Source organism: Leopardus geoffroyi, chromosome C3 (genome assembly GCF_018350155.1).
Source record: "Leopardus geoffroyi isolate Oge1 chromosome C3, O.geoffroyi_Oge1_pat1.0, whole genome shotgun sequence".
NCBI lineage: Eukaryota > Metazoa > Chordata > Mammalia > Carnivora > Felidae > Leopardus > Leopardus geoffroyi.
In genome coordinates this window covers 93,147,777-93,172,181 of record NC_059338.1, presented here as the reverse complement: position 1 = coordinate 93,172,181, position 24,405 = coordinate 93,147,777, and the positions used below count along the sequence as shown (strand labels likewise).

The window sequence follows — 24,405 nt, the reverse complement described above, 5'->3', positions numbered from 1 at the left end:
GATTCTAAAATCAGATAGAAATGGATTCACATCTTGACTCTGCCATCTCCCTGTTATAATGATCTTGAGAAAATTAAATAGCCACTCAAACCTTATTCCTCTATCTATAAAGTGGTGCTGATAACATTACCTACCTCATAGGCTTGCTATGGTAATGCCTGCAAAATTCTTAGCCCAGTGACTAGCCTGGAGTAATCACTCAATAACCATTGATTTAAAAAGAAGTGTGGGTGGAAGAACCACTTCCACATGGGATCTAGAGAGAGAGAGAATACTTCCCAGAGGATGATAGAATTTTCTCTGAATGTGAAGTCCTGGGATTGCGGGGGGAATTCAGAGCTGTGAGAGGTAGAGGTAAGAGGCTGGGAAGCACATGAGTTTGAGGAAATGTAAGTAGACGTGTCTGGGTGGAATACAGGTATGATTAGGGAGACATGGAAAGATAGACTAGAAAAGTAGGTTGAGCTTGGACACCAGGTGTCCTTAAAAGTCAGACCAAGAAGTTTGGGTTTTGTCCCACATTCTACTTATCCAGTAAAATGGGGCACCTTGTCTTCAGTTCTTATAAAAAATGTTTTAACTCAAAGTACATTTTCCTAATAAACCCAGAGACAATCATGAAAAAAACATCTGTTTTTCCCTTCAGAGTGTTCAAGAGCAAATCCCAGTTTGATTTTATATTCAGAAGCTTGTTCAGCCCTAATGTAAAAAAATACATAATGGGACTCAAGTGGTACATAAAACTATTTCAAAGAAATTTTAATTAAAAACAATGTTTAATGAAGCCCCTTCTTAACCCTAAAGACACCAAAGGTAAGTGAATTCTTAGGCTTTTTCCCACTTCCTTTTTCTAAGATACAGGCTTTTCTAAGACAATAAATATGAATATCATGCTAATTTAATCTAATTGGTAAGGTCATTCAGAGTGGGTGAAACCTCTGAATTATTCAATATGTTTAAAGTTATCTTAATACTTTTCAGAACAATACAAATCATAGATTAACAAGGTGTTTGTCAGGTAGACATCTTAATGAACAGATAATCACTGGTAATTTTGCCTTAATGAGTTCTACGTAAATGTATTCTGTTAAAATGGGAACAAATGGGAAAAGTTCTTTTTCCCTTTAAATACAATCATGCAACCAATTAGTCAGTATTAGGCACAAAAATGAATGAGAGAGACTCCCTGCCTTCTGGTAGCTCACCGTCTAATGTAGGCCAATGATGGCAATAAGCTTCAGGATGCTACAATAGAAGTAAAATCAGAGTCCTGTCAAAGCACCTAACGGACAGTCCCCTTGGTTCTTTGTATTATTGCTTTTTTAAATAAACCCAAATTTTAACAATGGCAGAGGGTAATGCTACCATTCCATCTCACAAAGATTTAATTCCACTCTCATCAACTCCAAACCAGTGGATTCCAAACACCTTACACTCCGCACACATCAAACTCATCTTCTTCTCAAATTTTATCAGTAGACACACTGTGTTTGCTCCCAACTTATTTCTTTGCTCTTTTCTTACTTGAAACCTCAACTTTGAAATTTGGGGGGAAACTAAATGTCTGTTTACAGGTCATGAGGTTGACAGCTTCTTGATGATGAGGTTTGCAGCTTGAGTCTTCTTTAATTCTCTAGACCCTCGGACAAGTTAATAGAAAGTGAGAAAGAAAGGAAATGAGTGAGTGAATGAGTGAATGAATGAGTGAATATGTGAATGAGTGTTTGAGTAAGTGAATGCTTTAGGGAAAAAGGGCTTTGTCCAGAGAAGAGTCATTTAGTTGAGGAAATGTCATATAATAAGAATCATAACCATAAGAGATAATCATCGAGTGCTCACCATGTGTTATGTTTTATTCTGAGCCCTGTGTGTTTGCTCATTTAATCTTCATTATACAAACGATTGTCTTTATTTTACAAATAAGAAAAATGGGCACAGAGAGGTTACATAACATCAGGAGCTGGACCATATGTGAGAGTTCTTCACTTGGGTACATGACCCCATAGGGGTTTTAGGGAAAATGCACCTAAATTTGTATGTTAATTTTTATATATTTTTCTGAGAATGATCATACTTTATTTTGTATATTTTTCTGAAGAGAAGAATAATATCTTATTTTGTGTATTTTTCAGGGGAGAAGGATCATACTGTGACATGCCCTCTCTCAAAATGTTAAGATACTTTACACATGTCAGTCTCAACTTAGATATTAATGTTTGCGGAATGAAGTAGTCACTGCACTAAATTAATTATAAATCTAGCACTGATATTTTGTTATTTATTTATTTGTTTATTTATTTATTTATTTATTTATTTATTTATTTTAGCATTAATATTTTAAAATAAGGATTTCTTGGGGCGCCTGGGTGGCTTGGTCGGTTAAGCGTCCGACTTCGGCTCAGGTCATGATCTCACAGTCCGTGGGTTCGAGCCCCATGTCGGGCTTTGTGCTGACAGCTCAGAGCCTGGAACCTGTTTCAGATTCTGTGTCTCCCTCTCTCTCTGCTCCTCCCCTGTTCATGCTCTGTCTCTCTCTCTGTCTCAAAAATAAATAAACGTTAAAAAAAAAATTAAACAAAAAAAAATAAGGATTTCTTATACTCCAACTCAATTTCCTCCAGGTTTTCTCTTAAAAATAAATGAACGAGCAAAAAGATCCTTAGAGAAACAAATTCCACCAAACTTCCCTAAATGTCCCATCTGACATTTCCATGAGAGAGAAGAACCAATAACAAAATCAGGAAAGCTCGACAGTGACCATCTGTTTGCCATCCCGGCAGCATTTTCTCAGGTGTCCTTCAAGTCTTGGACACCCACCTGCCTGGAAACTGTCTCCCTCCTTGCTGCCCTAGCTCTCCTTCTGTCTCTGATTGTTCCTCTGTCTCCTTTGCTGGCTTCTCTTTGAACGGTGGGGAGTCCCCACATCTCATCCTTTCACCCTCTGCTGGCTCTTTTCTCATATTTTGTCAGAGCTCTCATCCAGGCTCATCACTTCAGCACAAACCTCTCACCAAAAAATTCCCCAATCTTTGAAGGTCACTCATGACCTTTAACTAAAGGTTGGTTACACACTTTCAACTGCACCCCAGACATTTCCAATGGACATCCTAGCCCCATCTCAAATTCAACATATCTGAAACGGAACTCAGCATCTCCCCCATTAGACAAACTCACTTTATTGTCTTCTGGTTTGAAATCGTTTGTGTTTAAAATCAAGAAGATTCTCAGTGGTTTTTCTCTCTCATTTCCCTATATCCAAGATCTATTTTTTACATTTGCCTCATCTGCTCCTTCTTTTCAATTCCTCCCACATCCATCCTAGCCCAGAACTTCCTCATGGCTTCTTCTTCCCAAATAGCTCTAGTCCCTTGGATTTGCAGGTCATTTTCTCCATGCTAGTATGCCCTATGAGTCCTTTGGGACTCAAGTCCCATCTCTTCTATAAAGCTTTCTCTAAGAACTCTGCAATGCCACTTTCCTCCATGAAGTGAACAAATTACTTATTTGACACTATAAAAACTCAACAGTTTAGAAAATAATGGGATAACCTCATATGACCCCTTATTTCACAGATGGGGAAACTGAACTAAAAAAAAATGTTCAGTGACTTGCCCAAGGTCATACCAATACCACTGATCTATCACAGAGAAGTTCTGGAACCAAGTACTCTACTCCTAGCTCAGGTTACAGTCTCCAAAACCAGGCTCTCAGCTACTTGGAGGGTGAAAGTATGCCTTTTACTTCTTTGCAGCCTCCTAAATGTCCAGCACAGAATTCCGTGCATAGTAAATGCTCAATTAAGGAAAATAATATGGAAGGGGAGAGAGAGAGAAAGAGCGAGATTAAAAATGGGAGAGAGGATGAGAGAGAACAAAGAATGTCCAGCTAACCTGCAAAGCTAAGAAATCCACACAGATCCCCAGCTGCCTGAGCAGCCAGGACCCACTGCCCACACTAGCACTACCCTAAGAAGAGGAAAGCCAGCATCTGGATCACACCTGGAGACCACAGGAACACCATGTTCCAGCCACTAAGTTGCTGCCTGCCTTGACCCAGCACGGAGAGACTTTCCCAAACCTCTAGCTTGCTATGTGGTTGGTGACTCAAAACTGTTCCTGTTGTCCGAAGTATCATTTGTAAAGTGCTTTCTTGGAAGAGAAAATGTTTGGGACAGCTGGAAGGGGAGCTCCCTGTGCTAGAGCCACAAGGAGACTTGTTGTGTGCTGTGTGAGAACACAGGCTTCTTATTCTCCTCCCTCTTCCCCTGGGCTGTGTTTATTTAAAGTTCCCACCACCACCGTGGGGGTGCATGCCCAGGACTTCAGGCTAGGCCCTTGGAACCACCAGGGAGCAGGCCCGGTACTTAGTTGCAGGGACCGCAGTAGTCATGAGCCCGGGCATCAGGGCCCAGGGATCAGGGAGTGTGGCCAGGACAGTGGGAGGCGTTGGGAAAGAGTTGTTACTGTGTCTTTGGCAATCCTGTAATTATTGTTTGTTCTTATGATTTCTGTCTCTATTGCCATTTCTCTTGGTAAATCTGTTCCCACTTGTGTCTTCTACCCAAAGACCTTAAAAAAAAAATAGATTAGATAGCTGGGTTGACTCCTCAAAGAAGCTTAGGAGATTTGAGGGGTTTGTTTTCCAGCAGTAGCTCTGGAGAGGGCTGAAGAGAAGACAGATGCCTCTAGGGAAGGCTTGCATTCATCAGCAAGACAAAGACAACAGGTGGGCTATCCCACCCTACCTTCTGCTCCTTTCGCTCAGCTAGTAGCACCCAGTGGATTTACTAGCACAGATATCCTACAGACAAAGAGATATCCAAATGCACTTGGAATCCTCCCCCGCTACCTTCTACACACTAACTTCTGCTCAATCAAAAAATGAGGAGGAGGACAGAATGGGGCCCAGAGCCTTATTCCTCCCAGCAAAAGGGCCCAAGAATTCTACCTCAAACATCCTAGGCCAAAGGGTAAACCAACAAAGATGTCTGTGACTTACAAGAAGAAGCCAGACTATTCTCTCCCTGTCAGAGTCTTATGCATATACACAAATCACAGCGTAAATTTATCAAATCCTCACCTGGTTTCCGTCTTGGGGCACCTTTGTTTGCCAGCGGCAAACATTATTGAGGCTGGGTTTTACTTTAATCTTTCCTTTTTTCTGTTCCCCCAGAGAATCTCCAAAGGCAAGCAGGATTAAAGCTTTTTAAGAGTTAGGAAAATTGCCTTAATAATGACCATAGTGTGCTTTAAGAGTAGGAAGAGAGAAAGAAGCATGGTTAGATCTACAAAGATGATATGATTCCACAGCGGCGAGCAGATATTCAGTTACATCCATGTTCTGCCTCAGCTCTTCCTCGCCAATTTAAAGCAAAATTCTATTTTTCAGTTCTTACCCTACCAGTGGCTGGAGAGACATTGGGTATTTATAAAAAGAGGAGGACTCTCATTAAAGATAATTACTAGGTATTTGCAAACTTAGCACCGATTTTATTTTTCCTATTGAGACTTAATATAATGAATATATCCTTACAAATAGCTTTTTTTTTTTTTTAAAGCTGAGTTCTTTCCTTGAAATAAAGTCCTAGGGTCAATATTTCTGGGTCAAGGAGTAGGAATGTTTTTATGGTTCCTGATACATATATGTAGAGAGAGGTCTCCTTACACTGCTTTCTGAAAGAATTGTACCGAAGAACAATACCACCAACCCCATCTGAGCTTATCCATTTTTCTAGCAGGTCACCAGCACTGGCCATTACCAGTTGATATTAAATGGTATCTCAGTTGCAAGGTATTATTTTATAGCCTTGTCTAATATCTAATGGAAACAGATTCCCCACCTTACCCGATCTTCTTGCTCAAAGCTGTCTCTGGTTGTATGTACCATTATTTTTCCAGATTAGTTTTTGGGAAAAGTTTGGTAAATTCTAGGGCAAGAATCCTAGAATTATTTTTATTGGAATTGTGTATCTATACATTAAAATTAAGATCCATGAATTAACTTTAAAAATAAACATATAGAAACATTTTGTGTTTCCATTCAAAAACAACATCCATTTATTCTGCTGATTTTTTTCCTACCACTCCCCTTATCATGTTGACATGATAAGCCATGTTGACAGCTATAAGGCTGTAACCGAGAAAGTCAGTGCTCTCCAATACATGTGCTTCTCCTCTCCTTTCTGGACTTCTCCAGGAACACTACACACCCAGTGTCCTTGCAGCTATGAACAGTGGAATATAGGAGAAAAGTGTGCCCCACAGGCCGACCTCTAACCCACTCACTTCCCTCCTCTCCCAGCCAGAGCAGAGGATTGGGGATGGACATCAGAAACCCTGGAAGTTGGTGGAAAAACTGACTAGAAGCCCAGTTCCCTAATCACCATGGAAAGGACCAACCTCCCAATACTCTGTTGGATCAAGATATGGAGGAAATAAAATTTTTATTGTGTCAACCCATTGAGATTTGGAGATTGTTTGGTACAGCAAGTAACTTACTCTGAGACAACTGAGAGACTTCCTACCTTCCAAGCTGAAGACTCAAATTTAATTAAAGACTGTATTAACCAGGGTTCTCCTGAGAAACAAAACCAATAGGACATATACAAAGAGAATGAGATTTAAGGAATTGGCTCACACAACTGTGGGGCTGACAAAGCCAAAATTTGTAAGGCAGGCCAGCAAGGTGGAAATTGAGGTAAAAGTTGATACTGCAGTCTTGAGGCAGAACTTTTCCTTCTCAATCTTTGCTCCAAGGCTTTCAACTAATTGAATGAGGCCCATCCAATTAGAGAGTAATCTTTGTTTTACTCAGAGTCTATTGATTATAAATGTTAATCATATCTAAAAAGCACTTGCACAGCAATTTCTAGACTGGCTAAACAACCAGGAAAATAACTTCTTATTTGACTGAATAAGTAGATGTTATAACCAAGCCAAGTTGGCATATGAAATTAGCCATCATAGGAACCAAAGCAGTAATATTTTTTTAAAAAAAGAAAGAAAAGAAAGAAAGAAAGAATTAAACAAAGAAAAGAAAGGAAAAGAAAAGAAAAGCAAGGAAAAGAAAAGAAAGGAAAAGAAAAGAAAAGAAAAGAAAAGAAAAGAAAAGAAAAGAAATTAGAGGCATCACAGTGTAATAAAAACAATATGGAGTTTGCATGTAGGCAGACCTATTTGAGCCACAAGTTCTTATAATTGGCATGTCCTCCATGCTCTTGTCTGTAAAATAGGGATAATATAATACATGGCAAGTTTGTGGCAAAAATGAAAGGACACCAGGTATGTAAAGCTCACAGCACAATGCTGGTCACATGAGAGCAATGGTTTCCTTCCCCTCCATTCAAAGGGAAGTGGCACCCTGTCTTTCAACAGTTGCCTCAGGATAGCTGTGCTCCTTAGTCCTCCACAGCCCATTCTTCAGAGGTGATTCATTGGAATTTCCAACCACTTAGTACACTTAGTCCATTTTGGCTACTAAAGCTATTTCATTATAACATGGAGAATCACAACAATTCAAGAGCAGGAAATCTATTTCCAGGTACAAAAATTACCAGGGACAGTAAAATTAATGAGATCTTTAACTTGACCAGCTTACCAAAAATGTATGTAATTCATTTCAAAAGTCCACTCTGTTTTATCCACTTTCCACCTGAATTAGATTCCTAGGACCTCCATAACAAAGTACCACAGACTGGCTGGCTTAAATCACAGAAATTCATTTTCTCACAATTCTGGAAACTAGAAGTCTGAGTCAAGGTTGGTTTCTTCTGAGGCCCCCAGCTTGTGGATGGTCGTCTCTCCCTGTGTCTTCACATAGTCCCTATCTGTGTGTGGCTGTCCTCTGATATCTTCTCAGGAGAAGACCAGTTGTGGTCTCCTCATTTTAATTCAATGACAGTTTTTAAAGACCCTCTCAAAATATAGTCACATTCTGGGAGTCTAGGGGTTAAGACGTCAACATATAATTTGGGGGTACGTAATTCAGCCCATAACACCACCTAACTTACCCACTACCTCCCCACCAACCACCCTCAGTGATACACATAAACTACTCAGACTGTTCTTACCCCATTGCCACACACACACACACACACACACACACACTCTGTGATCAATGTTCCACATCACAAAATCAGAGCACAGACTTTGGCCTTGGAACCGAGCCATCTAGGGATTGAATTAGTGACCTTGTTAGCAGGATTTGCTAACTACCCACAAATGGAAAGGTACCATATTGCAAAATAATCACAATGGGTCAGGGTATTTCTCCTAGCCCACTTATCTAGGGATGCCAAACATATTGCATTTTACTAGAAATAACCAATACCTAAATTAAATGGTCCAGAGTGCATGAACTATATCAATAATGAACATGCATTTTAGATGAAAGAATCATAAGCATTTAATTATCCCAAAAAGAAAAAGAAAAAGCATCCCAAGACTCTGTGAACAAAGAGACAGACACCACTCTGCATTTTGAACAGGTTTCTAAATCAAAAAGGGCAGTAAATCATGTTACTTATCATTTAAAAATAACTAGGTTTTAAGAAATGAAATTAGACAAGTGATTAATGCGTCAACTTCAGCCAGAGTTCCTTTGATAGTTGGAAGAAAATAAAAGCCAGCCAAGAAATAAACATTTCAAATTCAGGTGCTTTGCAATCTGTGCTCCAAATGTTTCCCCTAAGCTTGTGAAGAGGTGGCTTGCTCTGCATACACAGCAGCCAGATTGCTGGCTCAAGTCAATTATCTTCAAAATAAGAACATTGGCACAAAAGAGAAGCTATAGTTGAAATGGTCAAAAGTCCGCTTGAGAGAAACAGTCTTGATAGGCAAAGGGCAGGGACGGAGGCAATGCCACTGGCTACAGGAGAGGGGGTTGTCAAGGTGCTCTTGAGAGATGTTTGGGTTTTTTACCTATAAATTTCCATTTATATTGGGAATCTAAAGATGGGTAGAGTCTTCCATATTGAATTGAAAGATTCCCATGATAGAGTTAAAAAAAAAAATGTAGGTAACAGGATATTGTGCTCGAGGAGAGACAGAGTTCATTGCAGGTTAGAGCACACACTCTAGGAACCCCACTATTAAGTTCAAATCCCAGCTCTGCCCCTCACTAACCATGTGACCTTGGGCACTTTCACTCTGCATGCCTCAGTTTGTCCATCTACAAAGTGGAAATAATATAAACAGTACCTACCTCATTGGGCTGTTACAAGAATTGAGTTAACACATAGAGTACAAAGAATAGTGATTCTATGGAATTATATAGTAAGTGCTATAGAAGTATAAAATCTCATTATAGTATGGTTTTTTTAATGTTGTAAAATAAACTGAAAATAAAACTTATTTTAATAGTAATGTGTGTATTCCCAGGCCAGGGCGAGCATGAGACAATGACATAGAACAGAATTCATCTCAGGAACAAAATTTAAGGGACACCAAAAAATTCAGTAACTAACACAGATAATATTTCAATGTAATGTTTGAAAAATCAAAGTAATGCAAAAAAATCCATGATGAACAAAACACCAACATTTTCAATAAAGAAAAGATCAATATTGTTTGTTTGTTTGTTTTGCCTCAGACTTCAGTATAGTTAGGCATGGGGTACATTCATTTATATTATGGTAAAGTATTTGAAAGGTTATACCCCAAACTTTGATTTGTGGAGTAAGAAATTATGTGGAATTTCATTTTTTAAATATTTTTGTATGTTTTTCTTTTTTCTTTTTAAATTTTATTTTAGAGAACAGGTGAGCACATGTGAATGGGGGAGAGGGGCAGAGGGAGGTAGGGAGAGGGAAAGAGAGACAGACAGAAAGAGAAAGACAGACAGAGAGAGAGAATCTTAAGCAGGCTCCACACTCAGCACACAGCCCAATCCGAGACTCAGTCCCATGACCCCCGGATCATGACCTGAGCAGAAATCAAGAGTCAGAAGCTCAACCAGCTAAGCCACCCAGGCACCTCAGATATTTTTGTGTGTTTTTATTTTTCTACCGTGAAAACATATATAATAAAATAAGTGAGGATTTCCAAAGTTTCTTTCTTAATGAAACCTTGAAAGGAAAACACAGGATAAAGCTCAAGTACATCTAGGCAGTGGACTAATAAAAAGGAATGAGGCCACACAGCCCACAGAGAATCCTCTGGCAAACCATCTCCCTGCACTGCAGAACTTGCTACTTTGTTCTTTAAATCTACAAAAGGCAACAAGAAAGAAGAAATTGGGAATATAAGAAATAAGAGTAAAATTCACTTAACCTTTCTGGGCCTCATTTTCCCCCTGTGTAAAAGGAAGGAATTAGTGGAAACCCCTCCAGCAGCATTGCTTTACTATCGAACCAGTGTCTCCCCTGGTGACACTCCCCTGGAGTGAAGATTCTTCCATTGTCCTGTTTCCAAGGGAAACCCAGGCCTTGGACCTGCTGTCCTGCTCCGTCTCACCAATCCCCGAAGCCAGAGGGCCCTGCAGCGCCCTTGATGTGAACTGTTGGCAGAGGCGAGGCTGGACACATGCTTCCAGATGCAAAGACCTGGTGATGGATCTTGGTTCCATCCATACCCCAGGTGCCAGAGTTTGAAATTCTTCCTGAACCTTCTGATTCTATTCCCTCATCAGTAAATGGGAAGTAATAATACTCATTTCACAGGGTAGCCATGAAGGTCAAATGAGAGAACATATGTATTCAATACATGGTGGGCCCTCAATAAAAGTAATTTCCTCTTTGCCTTTCCCCATGGGTCAAATCTGTTAAAATATTTCAATTCAAAGGCTCTTTGCTATTAGAAGGAAGTAGTGGCGTATCCATACCCAGAAGCAAGCGAGATTTCGAGATTTTGCTTTGCAGAACGGTTGTGTAAAAGATTTCCCTCCTGATCACCTTTCTTTTGAACAAATGTTAAAATTCTTTGACATTTAATGAACACACTGATGATCTGAGAAGGTGACCCAGGAGGCTGCTGGTAACAGAAGGTGGGCAGTGATTAATAATTTGCTGTGCTTAATCCCTAAAGCAGATCAATAGAATTGAGATAGTCAAAAGTTGATAGTAATGTCTTTTTTTTTCTTTCTTGTTGGACCATTTCCAGGGAAGAGAAGACACAATGCTTTCCTAATATAGGTTAACCTTCAAGAAAAATTTATAAATTGAAATAACACCAGAAAAATGGGATGGGACCATGGGTTATGAAACAGTATAGAAGTTCTTTTCAAAGACCATCAATATATCACATCATACTGAAAACAAAGTTAAGCATAAACCAGTAATCTCTCCACATATAAGTGGTCCATTTCCTCTCAATTTTCTTATTCCTTTTTAAGAGTATATATTTTTTAATTTTAATAATATCTATTAAGTTCTTCAACAAAAATTAAAGGCAAAAATGTTGCATAATCAATCCCTCTATGTAGGTAGCCCTTGCTGAGATTTGAACAATAAAATAAAGCAATGCTTCCACATGGTCAGAATATTAAACATAGAAAGATAGAAAAGTAAAACAGGTGTTTACCCTCAACCACACTCCAAGCTCATCTAGTTTTTTACCCCCAAAGTAAGTCTGCTTCAGAGTTTCTTGCAGAGCTTTACAGAAAAAATTGTCAATGCATATACCAGCCTTATGTAGCTTTCCAAATTACACATAAGACAATATACTATTCGTAAGATTATCTATCTTTTCCACGTATGTTATGGGTGAATTATGTCCCCTAAAACTCCTATGTTGAAGCCCCAACTCCTAGTACCTCAGAATGTGACTGTATTTGGAGGGTCACCAGAGTGGTTCAGTCAGTTAAGTATCCGACTCCAATTCAGGTCATGATCTCACAGTTCGTGGGCTCAAGCCCCACATCGGGCTCTGGGCTGACAGCTCAGATCCTGGAACTTCCTTCAGATTCTCTCTCTCTCTGTCTCTCTCTCTCTCTCTGCCCCTCCCCTGCCCACACTGTGTGTGTCTCTCTCTCTCTTTCTCTCACAATAAATAGACATAAAAAAAACTACGCACACAAAAACCTTTTTAAAAAAAGAGAGAGAGAAAAAAAAAAAAAAAGAATGTGACTGTATTTGGAGGTAATGGCCTTTAAAGAGGTAATTAAGGTAAAAAGAGGCCTTAGTGTTGCCCCTAATCCAATGTGACTGCTGTCCTTATCAGAAGAGAGAATTAAGATGTGCGAAGGACACCAGGGGCACACACGCACAGGGATACCATGTGAAGAGGCAGCCAAAGGGTGGCCATCTGCAAGTAAAGGAGAGGTCTCTAGGACTTCCAGGCTCCAGAACTGTGAGGACATTGATTTCTGTTGTTTCCACCCCCCAGTGTGCGGTATCTTGTTATGGCAGCCTTAACAAACGAATAGAATGTATCGGTATATGTTTGTGATATGTCCATATCAGTGCTCCCACATCCACATTCTATCAAATCATCACGATTTCTTTAAACCCTGCCCTATTGGTTGACATTTACATCGACTCCAGGTTTTTGACTAACTCACACCAAAACTGCAGTGAATATCCTTGCACTCTCTTGGCATAATTTTGTAAGCATATCTATAAAGCAAATTTCCAGAAGTTGATTTGCTGGCTCAATGTATAAATGCACACATACTTAATTTTAATACTTACTGTCAAATTGCCTTTCAGAAGTTTCCACTTCCACCCAAGGTGTGTACAGATGTCATTTTCCCCAAACTCTTGCCAACAATAGATGTATCAATATATCAAGCTTTCAAATTTTTATCATTCCAATGGCTAAAAATTAGTGTATCATTCCGGTTTGTACCTATGAACAGCCTGAGCATCTTAGAGCTCAGACTCAGAGGCCAGCTCCTGAGCTTGAATTCTGGTGCTGCCATTCCCGAGCTGTGTGACCCTGGCAAAGTTGCCTAGCCTGTCTATACATCAGGTTCCTCTTCTGCCAAATAAGGTAATAATAGAACCTACATCGCCATAGAGGTCTTAAAAGCATATCATGAGTGAAGAGATGCCAAATGCTTAGAACAACATTTAGGATACAATAATCTCCAAATTAATTATCATTAATGTTGTTAAAAACATAATAGTGGGGTGCCTGGGTGGCGCAGTCGGTTAAGCGTCCGACTTCAGCCAGGTCACGATCTCGCAGTCCGTGAGTTCGAGCCCCGCGTCGGGCTCTGGGCTGATGGCTCAGAGCCTGGAACCTGTTTCCGATTCTGTGTCTCCCTCTCTCTCTGCCCCTCCCCCGTTCATGCTCTGTCTCTCCCTGTCCCAAAAATAAATAAACGTTGAAAAAAAAAATTAAAAAAAAAACAAACATAATAGTGCCTGTGTACTGATTATTTGTATTACTGTTTCTGTGAATGCCCTGTGTTATGGACTGAATGTTTGTGTCTCCCCAGAATTCATATGTTGAAGCATTAATCCTGAGTGTGGCTGAATTTGAGCTGAGGCCTCTAAAGGAATAATTAAGGTTACATGAGGTCATAAGGGTGGAGCCCTGGTCCAACAGGATTAGTGTCTTTATAAGAGAGACTAGAAAAATGGCTCTCTCTCTCTCCCTGCACTCATGCAAAGAAGAGGCAGAAAGAACACACAGCAAGACGTGTAGCCACCTGCAAGCCAAGAGAAGAGGCCTCAGAATTAAACCACCCCTGCAGGCACCTTGACCCTGGACTTCCCAGCCTCCTGAACTATGAGCAATAAATTTCTGCTGTTTAAGCCACGAGGTCTGTGGTGGTTTGTTATGGCAGCCCTAGCAAATGATTATATCCTATTTGCATCTTTTATTCCCTTTCTATCCAAATAGTTTTTTTCTTATTGATTTCTATGAGTTCCCCTGACCCCTGCCACGTTCACTGGATTTATAAGGATAGACGTGCTGATTACAGGATGCTGATGGTGCATGCTATTGGCTTCCATGTGGATCTCCCAACCAGGAGCTGAGCTGGATGTAGTAGAGAAGGACCTACAACCACTGTAGACAGAACAGGAATTGGGAAGAGCTTGAGGTAACATTTCAAGGCTAACCAGTCTAGATTTCAGGATGCGTGTTGTAAGTTCTGGTCCTCAACACCAGCACAAGTATGACATTCCACAATCTCCTCCAAAGACTAAGAACAAGAAGCAGGGAACCTTCCCTTGACTTTGGATTTTCTTATACATCTCCTCTATTAAAAATATGGAGGGTATCAGTTACTTCCCACCCTTGTTCATTTCCACATCAACGTCTTGGTATTGAAATGTACTTTTTTTCAAATTTAAATCCAAAATGGTAATTTAATGCAGAGCAATTATAAGTAACAGATGCTGGAAGGTTTGCACTTTTTTGCTTCCACAAGAAATATACACATTGGATCCAACTTTTTGGATATGATATCCAAACTAAGTTAGAGGCTGGAAATGAGAGATTGCTAAATTTAAACCCAAGTATATTAGCTTTAGAATTGGAAAGTATGGGGAAAGTGGGAAACCAGACACATAAAAACTGCACTCCATTTGACAGACAGCCCCACTTGACCGGCACATTGGACTCCAAAGGTAAAACAATGGGGCATCATGGTAGAGGCGTAAACTTCAGAATTCAAGGGCCGTGGATCTGAAACGCAGGCTTCACTCACCATATGATCTTGACCAGGGTAACTTACTCTCTAAGATTCAGTTTCCTCTGCTACAACATAAGAATAATGTTACCTACCTTACCAAGTTGTAGTAAGTCAGGGACTGGAAAGTGCTCAGCTCCATGCGTGACATGTGCTCAGAGTTCTGCAAATGACTTAATACCTCTAAGGCTTTCAGTATCTGAACACTTTGCTTCTAAGTTTTTCGTGATCCAGCCAATCCAGTTCCAACCAATCAACTGTGAAATGCTTACTGAGTTCTAAGTGCCCTACCCATAGCAGGAGTAAACGAGAAAAAGAAGACCTTCAAAAAACATCCAGCCTCCCTAAAGAAGTCGAATGTGTACATATGAAATAGTGAACAATACAAGGCAGGGAAAAGCAAGTAAGTCAGACCATTCAGTGCGACCGGAGCCCGAGCCTGGAAGTGTTTGGGTGGAGTAGGAAAGAGAGTACTTTCAAATGGTCAAAGTGGAAGTCAGTCAGCAGTTCAGCATTGCAAAGAGCTAACCGTGGCCAGACACTCGTTGACCATGTTCATGACCACAAAGCAGGGCTGCTTCCTCAGAGAGGGCATCCCAGGCACAGAGTGTAGCATTGCCGACTCAGCCCAGTTAAGTCCCTCAAGTTTTCTCTTGCTTGTGGCCTTGAGAGAGGGGGTAGAAATTCCTTTTCTCTGAAGTACTTCATTGATAGATTTCCTGTGGCATTACTGTATGGTGTCATTCACTGTTCCTATGCATGTCTCCCTGACTAGTGATAAGTCTCACAGGGACAAGGAAGCTGCTTTCTTTTCTTTGACACCACCCCCCCCACCCCCCGCCATAGCCAGGAGTCCTGGGCTCTCAGTAACTGTCACCTCCATGACCAATGACTAAAATAAAAACATGAATGAATGGAGTTCATATATTCTCCTGTATCTTTCTCTCTCTCTCTTTTTTAAGGTTATTTATTTACTTGAGAGAGAGAGCACCGAAAAGGGGCAGAGAGAGAGACACAGAGAGAGAGAATCCCAGGAAAGTTCCACACTCTCAGCGTGGAACCCGATGTGGGGCTCTAAGCCACAAAACTGCAAGATCATGACCCAAACCAAAATCCAGAGTCAGATGCTTAACCGATGACTGAGTCAACTCAAGTGCCCCCTTTTTCATGTATCTTATGTCAAAGAGCAGGAGAGGTAGAAACAAGGCAAAATGAGAAGTGAGGAAATACAAACCAAAAACCAGCTCATGAGAAATGTGGACAGTGCTGACCAGGAATCTTTACAATGAGATTTCTATCACATCCTATATTCTTCATTTTCTCCATGGTTCTAGTTCCTGGCAATGAAGTTGCAAGAAGCAAAAGAGTATTCAGTTCAAAAAAAAATGGAATTATGTTTTCAAAGGAAGCGGCAGAAGGCAGGAAGGGTGTTTTGGGTATCATTGCTACACAACAAGATGCCCCAAAACTTAGTGGTTTAAAATAGCAGTGTCTTCTCCCTCACATTTCTGTGGGTTGACTGGCCACGTTTGGGCCCATCTAGTTTGGGGGTTTCTGTGTGGATGCACCCAAAGGACAGCTGGGCCTGGGGTCATCTGACGGCTCACCAGGGCTACCTCTCTGAGACGGCTCCTTCACACAGATGCCTTCCTCCCTGGTCTCCCCACATGGGTTTCTCACGACCTGGTGGTCACAGAGGAGTCTCCCAGTGTTCATGGCAGCTGGCCTCTAAGAGTGGAGGCTACCAGGGCATGAAAAGAGCTATGGAAATGCCAGGGTCACTTCCACCACATTCTACTGGGCAAAGCACTAATGGGGCTCAAGGGAGTATAGAAATGGACTCCACTTGTGATCAGGAGTAGCAGGCTCACATTTTAGAAGAACATGCAGAATGAGGAAATGCCTGCAATCAATTTTGGAAAATACAATCGGCCACTGTTTACTGCTGTCCTCACTGATGCTGCTATCATTTTTCTTAAGAACCCCTGCTTGGCCAAACTAATGTGAGAAGATGCAGAAAACTCCTCAGGCCCCAAATCCCATTTCCACGGTGTTTGATGGCTAAATGGCAGTGAGACACAGATGTTCCCTAAGACAAAGCCTCTCCCATGGGCTCTCGGTGCTCCTAACCAAGCCCTTCAGTAGCTGATGAAGTTCCTCTGTGTATATTAGACAGAGGTGCCCTTTCTTCCAGGTAAATGCTTGTAGGAGAGGAGAACTTTTCCCTTTTTCCCTTCTAGTTTCCTTGACTGGTCTAGTATTAAGTTGACATAAGACAGATTAATAGGAGAAAAACAAATTTCATATATGCAGGAGCCCCAAAGACAGTCAGGCAGTTGAGACTTATATGCCATCCTGAGCCCAGGAGAAAGGGGCAGAGGTTTGAGGTGCCAAAGGGGAGGAAGATAATTCATAGGAAGATGAGAAGAGCAAATGTTTGATAGACAAATGTTTGCGGTGCCATGAAGATAAGTCTTTATGGTAAAAAGTTACTTTGGCATTAGCTCTCTCCTGGTGCAGTTCCCGTATCTAAATTCCTTCAAGACAGTTAAGCTCCTTGCATGCTTTTTTTTTTTTTTTTTTGTAGTTTTATGGTTTTATTAACACAAATACAATGTGCACATAAGCTGTCTATTCGTTTTCTTTGCTGCGCAGCCTGGCATTGGGATTGGTGACTCTGAGGGCCAGCTGGGCTGCTCGTTCCACAACGGCTTTGCGGTTCCTGGAGGAGACACTGTGAGCACTGTCTACACAGTAAGATCTGTTGCACGTCAGCAGTACTTCAAGCTCCTTGACCTTGTGGACTAGGAACTTTTCAGAAGCCACTGGGCAGCATGCTTTGTTTTCTTGTTGCTCCCGTAACCAACGTTGGGCATCAAGATCTGGCCCTTGAATCTTCTCCGCGCCCTATTGTCAGTGCCTCTGGGTTTCCACCAGTTGCACTTAATTTTGACATAGCGGTCTGACTGGTGCCAGATGAACTTCTTGGTCCTGTTTCTAACGATCTTGGGCTTCACCAGAGGTCTGAGGTCAGCCATGATGCCCAGTGACGGATAGCTGCTGCCTCCGCAGGAGTGCTGAGGAAGCCCTTGCTTGCTTGTCATCTCATTCATTCCCACGTGACCTATGAGGCGGGCACTAACAGTAATAATATCAAAAACAACAGCAAATAGTCATGCAGCACTTACTATGTGCCAGGCACTACTGGGGAAGGAAGGTAAACAGCTCTTCCTGAGTCTGTTGGGCCTGAATTGTCTTCAGCTCAAAAGAATCCACATGCCAAAGGGGCATACTTTGGGGTCGTGTATTCTGCTTCCCCTAGATGCACAGTTTGGGAAGGCAATACAAGCTGCCCCAGCTGGCAGCCTGCTTTGGACACACCCACAAGTGCTTGCAGCTTCAAGGCCTTCTGGGAAAAACGGATAACCGAGTGAATGAATGAGCAAGAAATATCTTGCTTTCTTTTCAAGATGGCAGCCTGTGGAGTAGCTATGGAAGAGCAACAGGGCAACTGGATCAGAAGAAAGGATCCCCAAAGGCACTCAGCTCCCGCATGGGCAGCTGAAATCCATGCCTTGAGGTGACAGTGAGGAGGAGTGACGAAGCATTTGCAGCTGAACAGAATGCAATTCTATTACAGCCAGGAAACTGGAGCTGGTGGCAACTAGCTAATCTAGGAAAATAAAAGTAGAAGGGACCATGTTATTTATAACCTTAGTGAGGCAACACGGCCAAAAAAATATTGTCTAAAGTATTACCAAAGAACATAATTTTTCAGATACATACTTTTTCAGAAACATATAACTCACTAGGGTGATTTTAAAACACTGCCCTTTGCAGCCATAAATTACCATTTGTGGGTGTTTGACTTATCTGTCCGCTTATTAAATCAGGTTTCCCCCCCACACTTCTTGCCGCAAGTTACAGCTATCAGTTTATGATTAAACTTTGCAGGGTGTAAGCTCTGTCTCTGTGGTGGCTCAGAAAACTAACCAGCTGCAAGTAGAAATTTTTAGATTACATGCCTTTAAAATTCCTTTTCGTATAAACAAAAATTTTATATATATATATGTATATGTGTGTGTATGTGTGTGTGTATATATATACATATGTGTGTGTGTGTGTGTGTGTGTGTGTGTGTGTGTGTATATATATATATATATATATATATATATATATATACATATGTATATGTATATCCCCCTGCTCCAGTTATCAAAAACTTGGGTGACCATTCATTCAAAATGCCACAGCAGCCTCTATTCAGGCTCTTCCACAGCCACTATGGTCTCCAGCCCCCCAAAAAAGAATAACTTAAGCAGAAAAATGTGCTTTCCATAGAATCCATGGAGTATCAGTTTGCATCAGGTGAAGCAAAACCAGAATCCCCCAAGCCTCATGGATTTGGAAATCTACCAAGTCACTTCACTCTACCCACCCAGTACTTCTAGGTATGTAAAAATGTAAATATTTTATTTTATAGTTTATATGGGGTGTTTTATAGAGCAGAGAAATCAGAACACCCCTAACGTGACACCATAAACCCACCATGCTCTAATATCACGCGGCTGTATTCCTCTCGTTTATTCCCCTTATCAGTGATTAAGGGCAGCTCCTACATGCTTGAAAGCTTTTGACATTCCTCACAGAAGATGCTGGAGAAAACTGGGTCATTAGAGTAAGTGTGTGAAAGTGCAAAACAAGCTTGAGAGCCCTCCCTCTCCTAAACTTGTAAACTTCACCTCGAGAAGTTCACACAGAGTTGAGTGCAGGCACCTCGCATGCTCACAGCACTGTGTTGTTGTTACCCTAAGAAAAGCACTAGCTGAAATGCATCCTGTGCCAGGCAAGGTCCTACACGCTCTCTGTCTCGTTGATTCTTACACAACCTATGCGGTAGGCACTAACAATAATAATATCCACGATAATAACAAATAGCCATGCAGTGTTTACTATGTGCCAGGCACTGTTCTAAGTGCCCCTTGTGAATCAACCAATGTAATACTTACAACAACCTGGCAAGGGAGGTATACTAATAGTTTTCACCATTTGACGAGGAAATTGAGGCACAGGGAGCTAAAATAACTTGCCAAAGTTCATATAGATAGCAAGTGATGGAGTCTGATTCTGACATCAGGGCTCTTAACTATTATTCTACCCATTTCACAGATGAGGAAAGTAAGGCACAGGGAGACAATGTGACCTATGTTCCCAGACCGAGTCAATGATCAAATGGGATTCAGCACCAAGTATGCCTGGCTCCAGAGCCGGAGTCTTGTTGTGACTGACAAATTGACAGAGCAACCCAACTTCCTGTTAGCTGGCAAGTGACTCGCTGGGTTTTGCTCGCTGGCACAGCAGCTGCTCTTCGTCTCAGCCCCACCTACCCTGCCAGTAGTACCGAGCACCAGTCCAGGAAAGAACAGCTTTAAGCGAGGGTGCAATGCAGAGATGCCCATTATATGATTTCAAACCCCTCCCTACACTTAAGGAGTCATCCTCTCGAATTTCAGCTCGGTCTCTGGCAAATGTAAAACTTTATGCTCCATCAATAATCTGTATTGCAAATGCCTTTACCAGACTTTTCCTCAGAGAGGGAAGAGAAAAGTAAGGCTTTTGAGGAGGGAGGAGAAGAAAAGAAGGTAGCATCAGACCTACCGGGTGCCCCAGCCTGAGGCTAATCTATGTCCACCTCTGGGATTCACAGGTATATAAACATACTTAATGAGCTACAGCAGGGGCGGTGGAGTGGGGGGAGGGCTGGGCTGCCAGCAGGACATTTGCATAAGGGACTGAGAAGCCTCCTGGGAGAGCTCTCACCCTAACTGGGAAGAGGGTCAGCAAAGAAGCTTGGATCAGTGACAAAGCCTTAGTCATAGGGAAACAGATGTAGTTCTGAGTGAAGCTCTGGTGATTCTGTCATATTTGTCTCCATTCTGTATCTTAGAGAGGGGTGCTTGTGGGGAGATATTAGGAACAGCCTTATTTAAGTGGTGGTCAGACAACAGGAGCTGGTTTGCTGCTCATGGAACATGGCAATTGATCCCCAGAGACTTCAGTTCATTGGTTCTATTATTGGGCAAGAGAGGCTACCCAGATTGATAGTTAGTGAGGTGAGAATGATGGCATCCCATGATGTGGGGACCCTATCCTGAGGAAGCACCCAGCACAGTGAAATGGGGTGGAGTAGAGTAACTAAAGCCAACAAAACCCACTTGTAGGGTGTTCTCCACATTGCCCAGCCCATTAGAAGAGATCTGTGTGCCACAGTCTGTTGGACACAAGTAAGAAGACAAAGAAAAGAACCATGGGAAATTCTCACCCTGTCATAGCCCATTCCAATCTTTCAATTATTCATTCATTCATTCATTCATTCATCCAGCAAGTTTTTACTAAGCACCTATTATATCTGACACAGATAATGAGGGCACAGCTATTTACAAAACAGCCATGTCTCCAGACACATCCCTCCATGCTCCCTCTCACTCCCTGCCTTTAGCCATATTAGCTGTCCTTCAGGTCTTTCCTTCACTTGGACTCCATATTTACCATTCCTACTGCTTAGAACACGTCATCCAATGATCACGTGGTTGGCCTCCCTTTGTCCTTAGTCTCTAGTTAGAAACTACCTGCTTGGAGAAGACTTTCTGGCTATGCTATTAAGTGGGTCCCTGTTATCCCCTCTCACATCACGTATCACAGATGTGTAAGTACATAAGAATGTATGCAAGAATGTGGTTGTGTGTTTCCCTGTTTTTTCATCCCCTAGAATGGAAATTCTACTTCATCCCCCATGTCAGCTCAGTGCCTGGCAGAAGAAAATCTACAAATATTTGTAGAACAAATGTTATTGAGTGGACCCCATTTTATACAGTCACACAATGGTAAATGGCTGAACTGAGGATTCAAAATGCACACACACCGATGACATGTTATGAGCACATCCATCCTATCACATCACCTCAAGAACCTCACAGTTTAGTCGCAAAAGAGACACATACATAGTAAGTAGCATCATATGACTCATGCTACAATAAAGGTCCATCGAAAGTGCTGTGAAAACACAGAGGACAGTCTGATTAATTTGGCTAGGGAATAATGAAAAGCTTCCAAAGAGATGACATCTGAACAGGACTTTGAAGGAGGAGTGGGGCTGCAGAGGTGCAAAATGGCATGGTAGAATCCTTCATCTTACCCCCATCACTAAGTGTGGCTTATTCTGGGCAGCATGCAAAGTTTCTTCATTCATTCATTCAATAGGACTTGAATGGCACTGAGCGAAACATCACGGTCCCTGCCTTCTGAGGGAAATGGATAAATGAGGATGGTTAGCCTCAAGGGTTCATGGACAAAATGTTGACAAGGAATCAGAGGCCAGATCATGGACGGCACACTGAGGAAAATCAAGGTGCCCCTGTTTACAAATGGTTTACAACATGTGAGTGATGCCATCTGAGATCACCAGCCATCAGTCTGCCTGCCTGCTGCCCACAGATACTTGAAAGAGCCCAGCAAAGATCATCTGCCCTTGCCTAAACCAGAGGAACCACCCAAATAACCTACAGAAACATGAAGTAAATAAAAGGTTTGTTGTTTTAAGCCACTAAGTTTTGGGGATGGTTTGTTGCTAAGTAAAAGCTAAATGTGCTAGACACTTTTGGGGAGGCACGAAAAAAAAGAGAAGACCTTGCCTTTGCTTACTTGGGTCCATCTTACAGTCACATATTTACAGCCGTTTCCTTATAGGAACATATATACATATATAAATATGAGATGGGATGGACACAAATGAGCTCTCCAGAGAGGCACCAATGTCTGCTTTGACAGTGTGCAGGACAATAAGATGAACTTTGCTTGGGGGAGGGGAGAGCCTGGGATCAGAGTGTAGAGACACAGGTACAAGGTCATCAGGGGGAATGAGAGCCTTTGGTGGTGAGAAAATCCTGCTTAAAAACCCAGGAAGTGGGAAAATAGTAAGTAATCTGGGATGCTCAGCTTGAACATTTCTCGATTCCAGCCTCCGTCTCTCCTTAAGTCAATCTTCCCTCCCCCAGTAAACTGCTTCAGGAGGTATGAGTTTAGACCTCACTTCTTCCAGGAAGCCTCTGCTATGGACTGAATTGTATGCCCCCCAAAATGTCTATGTTGAAGCCCTAAGCTGAAATGTGATGGCATTTTGATATAGGGCTTTCAGGAGCTAGTAAGGTTTAGATGAGATCATGAGGATGGGGCCTTCATGTTGGGATTAGTGCCCATATAAGAAGAGACACCAGAGAGCTTCTCTCTCTCTCTCTCTCTCTCTCTGCCATGTGAGGACACAGTGAAAAGGCAGCCCTCTACAAGCCAGATAGAAGGCTCTCACCAGAAACCTAATTGGCCAGCACCTTTATCTGGGACTTCCTGCTTCCAGAACTATGAGAAAATACATCCCTTTGTCTAATCCACCCAGCTCTAGTATTTTATTAGGCAGCCCAAGCTGACTAAGACACCTTCTTGACATGCTCACCTCCACATCTGTACTCGGCTCTCTCCTCTGTATTTCCTCTCTGAAAGCACTTCCCACATGCATTGTGACTATCTTCCCTTGTCTGTATCTCCCATTAGACTATTTTCTCTAAGAGGGAAGGGACATTGTCCACTTCTTATATCTGCTTTCTTATCTCTAGTGCCTAGCACAGTGGCGCATTGTAAGTGCTCAGTAGATGTTTGCTGAATATGTGTTCCAAATGTGTCCTACTATATGGCATCCCCAAGAATACATGAAAATATAATATTAGCTAATTCAAGATTTGGCTGCAGAAATAACTCATACTCCTGCCCTTCTGCAAAATTTGCTATTTCTCTGTTATTCCAATTAAAAGAATTGATTTGGGGGCATCTAACTTTGTTGTTTATAAAGACAATATATACCTTGCAACCTAAGCCAAATCACTGATGGAATATTTTGTCTGATGATCCAGAACAGCCTGATCTCTGAATATTCCAGGTGGTTTTCTGCATCCTTTATAAATATTCCCTATTTATTCATTTGTGTATACAAATTTCACAGAACACTCCCAGGGTGTCTGCTTCTGGAATATTCACTAACCTTTATATCAAGCTTCCTCAGTCCCCTACTTTTTTTTTTTTTTCTGACTAAGAAACTGAAACCCAGAGTGCCTGAGTGGCTCAGTCAGTTAAGCATCCGACTCTTAATTTCGGCTCAGGTCATGATCTCATGGTCATGAGATTGAGTCCTGGATCGGGCTCTGCTCTGACAGCGCAGAGCCTGCTTGGAATTCTCTCTCTCCATCTCTCTCTGCCCCTCCCCACTCCAAAATAAAGAAACTTAAAAAAAAAAGAAAAAAAGAAACTGAGACTCAATAAGGCTAAATGACTTGCCCAAGATCATCAGATAGCAAGAGAGAAAAGGCTAGAACCCATGTCATCTACTTACATGTCTAGAATTTGTTGAGATTTTTAAAATGGGAAATATACAGAATTCAGAGAGCCCTTGATCTAAAATATAGGACACATGTATCTTCCTGTTATAATGGCTAAATATATAAAACATAAATATTTAGAAGTTTCTATATAAGAAAGGGAAGAAGGGAAGTCCAGTATTTATTACCAGCAGCTCTCCATCTACATTGAAGTATGTTCTTAAAAAAGATAGAAACTGAGTGTCAATATCCATTCTCTAACATCTTACTGATGTCAGCACATGACAATTAGGGCTGTACCAAAAGGATGCCACCATGCTGTTGTGATCTTTTCTCTCTACACTGGTATAAGATCAGTGACTAGATCGGCCAAAATTTCAGAACAAGGCAGCCTGTCCCTAATATT

The 24,405-nt window shown here is 41.5% G+C and overlaps 1 pseudogene; it reads right to left on the bottom strand.

The window, feature by feature from the left end:
* Nucleotides 1-16,921: 16,921 nt before the first annotated feature.
* On the bottom strand, nt 16,922-18,367 carry LOC123586820 (annotated as a pseudogene).
* Between the last annotated feature and the right edge of the window lie 6,038 nt (nt 18,368-24,405).